We start from the raw sequence: 7,940 nt of genomic DNA on the forward strand, positions 1-7,940 counted from the left end.
ACGTGCCCATCATTTTACAGGTGAGGAGAGCACAGCTTGGAGAAAAGAGACCTGGCCAGGGCCGCACGCTGAGTAAATAGCCAAGCTGACATCTGGATGTCTTCTCCTGAGTCCCAGGCCAGCATTTTGTCTTCCTGCAACAACTCTTGGCCTCATGACAGTCGCTCACAAGGCTCCATCCACGGCAAGGACCACGTGGAAGGGTGGAGGGAGAGGCTGGCAGACTGGACCTTCTAGGATCCGGGCTCATTCTGCCAGCCGTGAGCTGCGTTCCCTTGAACCGGGCACCGTGGGCCTCCTTTGCTTCATCTAAGGAGATTGTCAGTCTCCTGGGCTTATTAGGGTAAGACAAGGCAAAAGAGGCAAAAGGGCTGTAAAGAGTGGAAAGTGCTAAGCTGATGCAAAATGCCCTCCTCCATGTGCAAACTGCTGTTCTGCGGAATGTAAATCTGGGGGAAAGGGAGAAAAGTGTGAAAGGATGCTCCCCGAGGAAAACTTCAGTTTACAGAGAGAGCAGGGTCTTAGGAAAGGGATCGCCCAAGGCTAGATAGAGTCTGCCACCAAGATGTTTGCAGAAAGAGCTACCAGGGACAGCAGGCATGGGGCGGGGGGATTGGGGAGAGCAGGCTGAAGGGACCAGGTAGCAGGAGAGGACTGAGCCCCTTTCTACTAGGTTCCACTGCTTAACTATGGGCAGATCACTTTCCTTCTCTCTGTGCCCTGGTCACTCCTTTGTGCAATGGGCACCCTGATACCTGAAGGGATCTCCTGCGGCAACTCATGGCAGTACCCAGGCCAGGGCACAGGGTTGCCTGGGTTTGGTTTCCAGCTCAACCGATTGACGTTGGGCAGGTACCAGTTTCTCCATCTTTAAATGAGGGCCCAGGGTAAGATGATGTTTTGGGAGAAAGAGAAGAAGGGTAAGAGAGAGAGAAGCTGCATCTCCCTAGCTGTTGTTTTCCTCTGTCCTTTCCCTTTGGGACTCATAGCGGGGCCCAGAGGAGACCCAGAGCTGCCGAGCCCCTGAGGGCCCTCTGGGGAGGTGTGCTGCCTTCTGAGTGGTCACCCCCGACATGCTGGGTGTCTCCAGGGAGGGCTGGCGGGAGTGCCGGACGACCCCTGTGACGGCATGTGCAGGCAGCTCTGTCACTGGGCTCTTTCTTCTGTACTTTCCTGGTCTGTTGTGTGACCCAAGGTGAAGGTCCCAGGGCTCCAGGACGAGCAGGGACTCGTGCATCTGGACCAATGGCCTGTCCAGGGCTCAGCATTCAGCTGTGATGACCCTGTCGGGGGACAAACATGGGCGCCCCTTCCCGAGGCGTCCACACATCTTTGAACAGTGCAAACAACAAGGAAAATTTATTTTTATTTTTGAGATCTGCAGGGATGCTGAGAATGAACAGAATTTCCTTCATCTAGAGTGATTTCCTTCTACCTCCAGCCCATCTGAGTGCAGCCGAGGTTCCGTGATGACAGTAAACAAGCCCACTGACAGTGCCCTGCACAGGTTAGTTGCTCACGCAGCCACCAGAAGCCAATGAGGGGCCTTGCTGGTGAGGAGATGGAAGCCCAGAGAGGGTCAGTGTTATGTGCTTTGCAGCCAGGATGCAAATGTGGGCAAGCCGGGGTCTCAGATGCACCCCAAAACTGCACCCCCCAAAGGCTTGTCCAGCCAGTCCCGATGGAGATGTCGTCTCCCCCAGCGCCTGGCGTGCTATCCCCAGCTGCCCTTCGCCCTTTCTTCCCTGAGGTCTGGGATTTAACCTTCCCTGGGTCAGCCATCCAAAAGCCCCACGGCTGGTGGACATTCGTGTGCTGTGCAGAGGGCAGTCTGCCTTGGGAGGGAGCCCAGCCCACTGCTCGGCATTTGCATCTCAAAGAAGCTTTGTGGTTTTCTCCTTATTTCAAACACTGGAACGACTGGCAAGGGCCCCCTGGTATTTGCGATTTTGAGAGTTTGCAAATGGCCCTGGGCTGACCCCTGGGTCTCCCCTTCACCCCCAGCATTGCACACCACATAATAGGGCCTTTCACACACATGGTTCCGTTGGAGATTTTTGTTTGTTTGGCCTACTGTGTGCAAGGCAGCAGATATTTGGGGACTTCCTAAGAGGAAATTTCATTTCTGAGGAAATCAAATATTGGATCTTCTTAGCTCCAGAGGAGAAGAGAGACTTCCAGGTTCTCTTTTGTGCCTCTTATTGCGTGTGTTTGCAACGCTAGTGCTGACCGCGCCCTGTGCACGAGCTCCCTGCTTCCTTCTCCCCCAGCCCGCCCGCGGGGCTCCCCTACTGTGGTCCCTGCCTCCGGGAGCTCTGCCCTTCCCTGCAGCTCCAGCTCCCCACGCCCGCGGAGCCCTCCCAGGCTGGTCGCACAGACAGCAGCCTGCGGACTTGCTCTGTCTTTGGCCCTTCTTGGGGATCTGTGAGCTGTCTCCCTACTTGCACCCCCCTCTCTTATCCCCCTCTGTATCCCCCCACAGCGCCTAGACCAGCGTGTGGTGCACAGCTGGTGTTCATTTGTAGTGGACCAAATTGAATTACATCCGATTGAAATAAATCTAATTTAATCTTTGTTCCTAGGTTTGCTTGGGGTATAACTTCGGGAAGGGAAGAAGAGATCACTTGTTTAGACCAAACCCATGGCAAATACATTCTATCATTTGGAAATGCCTTCTCAGTTGTCCTTGAGGGAGAAAAGAAGACCCATTAGGGGACCTCATGGGAGAGGAGAGACCCAGTGGGAGAGGAGAGACACAGTGGAGGGAGAGACACAGTGGAGGGAGAGACACAGTGGAGGGAGAGACACAGTGGAGGGAGAGACACAGTGGAGGGAGAGTCCCAGTGGGAGAGGAGAGACCCAGTGGAGGGAGAGACACAGTGGAGGGAGAGACCCAGTGGGAGAGGAGAGACACAGTGGAGGGAGAGACACAGTGGAGGGAGAGACACAGTGGAGGGAGAGACACAGTGGGAGAGGAGAGACCCAGTGGGAGAGGAGAGACACAGTGGAGGGAGAGACACAGTGGAGGGAGAGACACAGTGGAGGGAGAGACACAGTGGAGGGAGAGTCCCAGTGGGAGAGGAGAGACCCAGTGGAGGGAGAGACACAGTGGAGGGAGAGACCCAGTGGGAGAGGAGAGACACAGTGGAGGGAGAGACACAGTGGAGGGAGAGACACAGTGGAGGGAGAGACACAGTGGGAGAGGAGAGACCCAGTGGGAGAGGAGAGACACAGTGGAGGGAGAGACACAGTGGAGGGAGAGACACAGTGGAGGGAGAGACCCAGTGGAGGGAGAGACACAGTGGAGGGAGAGACACAGTGGAGGGAGAGTCCCAGTGGAGGGAGAGACACAGTGGAGGGAGAGACACAGTGGAGGGAGAGACCCAGTGGAGGGAGAGACACAGTGGAGGGAGAGACACAGTGGAGGGAGAGACACAGTGGAGGGAGAGTCCCAGTGGGAGAGGAGAGACCCAGTGGAGGGAGAGACGCAGTGGAGGGAGAGTCCCAGTGGCCACTCAGGTGCCACCGGCTTGAGGGATTTGTGGCTTTCGGTCCCCCTGCTCTGGGAGGCCTTTATAGGAGTTGACCTCGAGAAACTCTGTTCCCCACAGGCTATTTCTCTTCTGAGCCTAAGAAGGATAAAGATCTATTTGTCTCTGTGTGTATGTTACAAGAAATGAATGGGGATTTAATTACAGCGGCTCATTTCCTAAAAGGAAGTCCTATTTACGATGCACCATATGTTTTGCCAGTGGCCATACCCCGGGGCTGGAGGCCTGTCGGGTCTCCCGAGATAAGAGGGGGCCTGGAGGGACAGGCTGAGGCCCCGGGAAGTGAGGAGGGGGGGCGGTGGGCTCCCTGACCCTGCTGGCCCGGCCTCTCTAGAGGCGGACGCAGGGGCCAAACGGCTCTGCCCGTGGCCACCTCCCTGGCTGGCCTGTCTGCTGAAGCGGCTCTGGCGGGGAGCGGGCCCCTCCTTGATCCTGCCTGTCGCGGCTGTCACCCCTCTGCCTCCCTGAGCCTGCACAGATGGTCTCTCCGCTCCCCGGACTGCTCCTCGCTGCAGGGTGGGGGAAGGGCACGGGGTGGGGGCGGGGCACGGGGTGGGGTGGGACGGGGGCGGGGCACAGGGTGGGGGCGGGGCGGCCCACCTACCTGGAGGGCTCCGTTTCTCTTCCGGGCACCCCCACGCTCCCACGCCCAGATCTGTTCAGTGCTCTGGCTGTAAGCTGCCGGAGCCCGACTCCCCAAAGCACAGGGAGGCAACTCTTCCCGCCAGGCCTCCTTCTCCTTCCATCCACCCTCCTCCTCCTCTTTCAAGTCACTGTCCACCCCCAGGGATCCCCACTCCCCTTTCTGTCTCCCTCACCTCCTCACTCATGTCCCACAGGGGTGGTCAAAGCCCCACCCCGTCCCGACTGCCGGTGCTCCCTGCAGAAATTGACTGCAACGCCAGCATCCCCTCATTCCGTGTTGGACCTCAGACTGGGCGATGGTGGACAGCAGACTCTCTGAAAAGCCCCTTCCAGCTCACATCCTCCATCTGGCCACCAAGCTAGTCTCTTTCCTACTAACGGGTCCAGCAAACCCTCACAGGGCCACCACCTGTCCCGAGGCTGAAAGCAATCAGGCAAAGCCAGGGCACTCAAGTAGCCTCCTGGAAGGCTGAGAACTGATGGAAACTGGGGTGGGAATGGTCAGTCTTTGGACACCGGCCTTGGAGGTTACCGATGCTCTAAGAACCTGTTTTTTCGTCAGAGAGCAGGTCCAAGGGGCTGAGGTCAGAGGGCGGGTTGGCAGTGTCGATAAGGGCATGCCATGTGCCTTGTTCAAAAGGGGGTGCCCGCTGCTCATGGGGGGTCCTGCAGCCTCGCCCTGGTCCTGGGAGCCCCTGGACTCCTGCTCTTCTGCCCACACATAGCTCAGGCACTCGCAGGAAGAGAGCGCTCGGAGCAAGCTCAGTGGGCATCCCAAGTGGACATGGCCCCTTCCCCAGGCACACCCCACCCCTCACAGCCCCCCACCCTCACCCCATTTCTGTGCTGTGGCCAACCTTTTAGGCTTCTCCTTCACATTATCTCCAGGGAGGAATTACATGGGACTTAGGGCCGTTTAAAAAAGTTCTTCTAATTTCCTGGGACTTAGAGGTCCGTGGGCTCTTCCCAGCCCCTCTTCCCCCGAGGGCAGGGGATTTGGGTCTAGACGCCTTTTGCTAATTAGAACCTCTAGTTCTCCTCTTACAGGACTGTCCTGGCAACAGGGCCTGCCCGAAGCTGCCTAGTTGTAAAAGTCCTTTAAGCGGGAGTGGAAGGGCGAGACCTGGTAGCCATGAAGCCACGGCCCCTCCTGCCCCCCAGCCCCTCCCTCCCTCCCACTGGCTTCTCTCCTCCATCCCCCAGTACTCTCCTCCTTCTGCCTGCACCCCCTTCCCCGCTGGCCCCCCTCCTGCAGTTCTCCAGGGAGGCCCAGTGTGTGTGTGTGTGTGTGTGTGTGTGTAGGTGTGCGGGCGGGCTGGGGGTCCGAGAGCTGCAGTGCCCCGGGTGGGGTGGGGTGGGGGGGGGTGGCTGCTCATTGTTCAGTCCCCGTCTCCATGGCGACGGAGCAGCTGCTCCCTGGGGGCCTTGGCCAGGCTGTGTGGGGGCTGCCAGCCCCTCGCCCTCCTGCTGCCCGTGGGCCCTGCCAGCCCGGGCGCCGGGGAGCGTGTTTACTAACACCGCACACGGCTCCCTGGGCACCGCGGTGCTGCCCAGAAGGTGCCAGGCCCGGGCCCCCGGGCGGTGGGCGGGGAGTCAGGCTGGCTGCCACCGGGCAGACCCTCCCTGGCTGGCTGTGCCCTGTCCCCGGGCAGACGCTTCCCCTCCTGCTTCAAGAGCCCTCCCAGCTTCCCCAGCCACAAAGCCATTCTGCCCTGCCTCCTTCCGGAAGGCTCCCCTGTCAGTGCCCTCCGTGCCCGCATCCCAGGCCCTTTCTCCTGGGATGGCTGACAGCAGAACCACCCACAGACGCTAAATGCTCCTGGGGCTGAAGTGGCCTCGGGGGAGTGTTGGCTCCACGGCCCCACCTTCCAAATGGAGAGAGTGGGTCCAGAGCAGGCTGTGAGCAGCATAAGGACAGGCTGCGGCAATGGCCCCCCAGCCCTGGCCAGGTCCCGTGAGGGGCTAGGCCTGGCTTCTCCTCCTTGCTTCCTGAGCACCCCCCGCACCCCTCCTTCCTGCCCGGCTCAGCCTTTCCTCCTCTTCTCACCGCCTGCTGCTTGACCAGGGCAGCCCCGGCTGTGCGTGCGCCTGCATGTGGCTAGTCACCCCAAAGTTGAGGACCTTTCACCCTGCACTGCTCCTTAGTACCCACCCGAGCCCAGAACCCAAGGAGGCGGTGCCATGACGGGGCCTGAGGACGGCGCCAGGGGCCAGTGCCCTGCCCTTCGCCAGCGTGACTTCCCCCGACTCCGCCAGGCTCCTTCACCGACCCGGGATTCACCCCCAGAGTCAGAGGCGGGCCCGCATTGCCCCTGCCACTGTGCCTTCCGGGGACCCCTGCCCAGGACTGAGTATGTCACCTGCCCCGGCCTGGGACTCAGGGCATCTGGTAAACCCGCTCTGTCCCCCGAGCCCCGTCCTCTCAGCCAGCGTGTGTTGCAAACCTGTCACGTGAAAGCTCTGGGAACCGGGGTGCAGGCAGTGGGGAGCTGGCCTCCAGGAAGCCCCTTCTCCTGCGCTTCAGCCCGCTTCTCGCCACATTCGTCCCCTGCCTGTGCTGAGCCCTGATTTCCCTGGCAGGGCCACGCGTTTCCTTCCCCTCTTCTCCCCACACCTGTGCGTCCTGGGGGGAAGATCAGAGTGGCCGTGTCCTCTCTCTCTCTCTCTCTCTCTCTCTCTGTCTGGGAAGACAAGCACAAGCACCGGGGCTGCCCCTGAAGGAGAGATGGGGAGGGGACACCAGGCCTCCATGCACACACGGGAAAGCATTCCTCGAGGTGTTTTCGGGTTCCTGCATAGCTGCCTGCACCCCCCAGGCCAGGTCTGAGCCAGATCCGGGGCCAGGACCTGTCTGTTGGGGTCGCAGCCCTGGCAGCCCCCGTGGGGGTGTGGGGGCGGGAAAGGGGCTCAGCCCGGGGCCCGGGCGGCAGGGCTCGTCACTTCCCTCCATGCCTCAGAGTCTACCACACACCAAGGTGGCAGTGCATGTCTTCCACACCAGTCCTTTCACTTCCTCCCCTCAGGGGCCATAGGAGGTAGAAATGATGACCCCCAGTTTGCAGAAAGGAAGCTGAGGCTCGGAGAGTTTAAGCGGCCTGTCCAGGATCGTTGGTTCTGGAGTAGAAAGCCCATTCTGTTGGACTGAAAACCCCACCTCCCTTCCGTGCGTCATTCTGCCTTGTCGGGCGGTGCTGCCACCCCCAGAACCAGCTCCCTGAGGGGCTCCCCGAGGGTGCCCCAGGCAGCCCCAGGGGTTCCGCCCCACAGCCTTTCCCTCCATGAGGCCGCTGTGACCTTCATCTGGAACCCAATAAACATCTCCTGTCACCTGCCCTCCACTCCTGCCTGCCTCTAGTTTATTTCTTATGTATTGCCAGAGGAGAGTTCTAAAATGCAAATTGCTTAAGCAAAAAAGATAAATAAAAAGCATATAAGAAATAATAGCCATCCCCACTTATGTAAAATTACAAGTGATGTGACTCCACTCAGGTGACATTCTTTATGTATGTGCAACCGTGTCCAAAGAAATTGAGAACAATTGAGGTGGGGGGGTGGGGAAGGAGGAACAGCAAGAAATTTAGGTCTCTGTCTATTGTTTTGGGGATGTCATTGATATATGTGATCAGGTAAACTAAGTCACTGACTAATGTGTATAGCATACTTCTTTTTCAATCACAAGCCAACCAGCCCCCATAGTGTGTGCACGTGCTGTAAATGTGGAATAAAAAAGAGAGAAAACTCTGA

At 59.0% G+C, this 7,940-nt stretch overlaps 2 long non-coding RNA genes across 2 annotated transcripts; one reads left to right on the forward strand and one right to left on the reverse strand.

The window, feature by feature from the left end:
- Positions 1-1,348: 1,348 nt before the first annotated feature.
- Positions 1,349-5,490, reverse strand: LOC143676134 (uncharacterized). The gene is made up of 3 exons (XR_013171856.1): positions 5,054-5,490; positions 4,370-4,616; positions 1,349-1,550 (listed from the first exon to the last, which is right to left on the reverse strand). It is a non-coding gene; the product is annotated as an uncharacterized LOC143676134 (long non-coding RNA).
- Positions 5,491-5,624: 134 nt separating this feature from the next.
- Positions 5,625-7,631, forward strand: LOC143676135 (uncharacterized). The gene is made up of 3 exons (XR_013171857.1): positions 5,625-5,753; positions 6,453-6,585; positions 7,220-7,631. It is a non-coding gene; the product is annotated as an uncharacterized LOC143676135 (long non-coding RNA).
- Positions 7,632-7,940: the final 309 nt, after the last annotated feature.

The sequence above is a fragment of the Tamandua tetradactyla genome, chromosome 3, assembly GCF_023851605.1.
Source record: "Tamandua tetradactyla isolate mTamTet1 chromosome 3, mTamTet1.pri, whole genome shotgun sequence".
Lineage (NCBI taxonomy): Eukaryota > Metazoa > Chordata > Mammalia > Pilosa > Myrmecophagidae > Tamandua > Tamandua tetradactyla.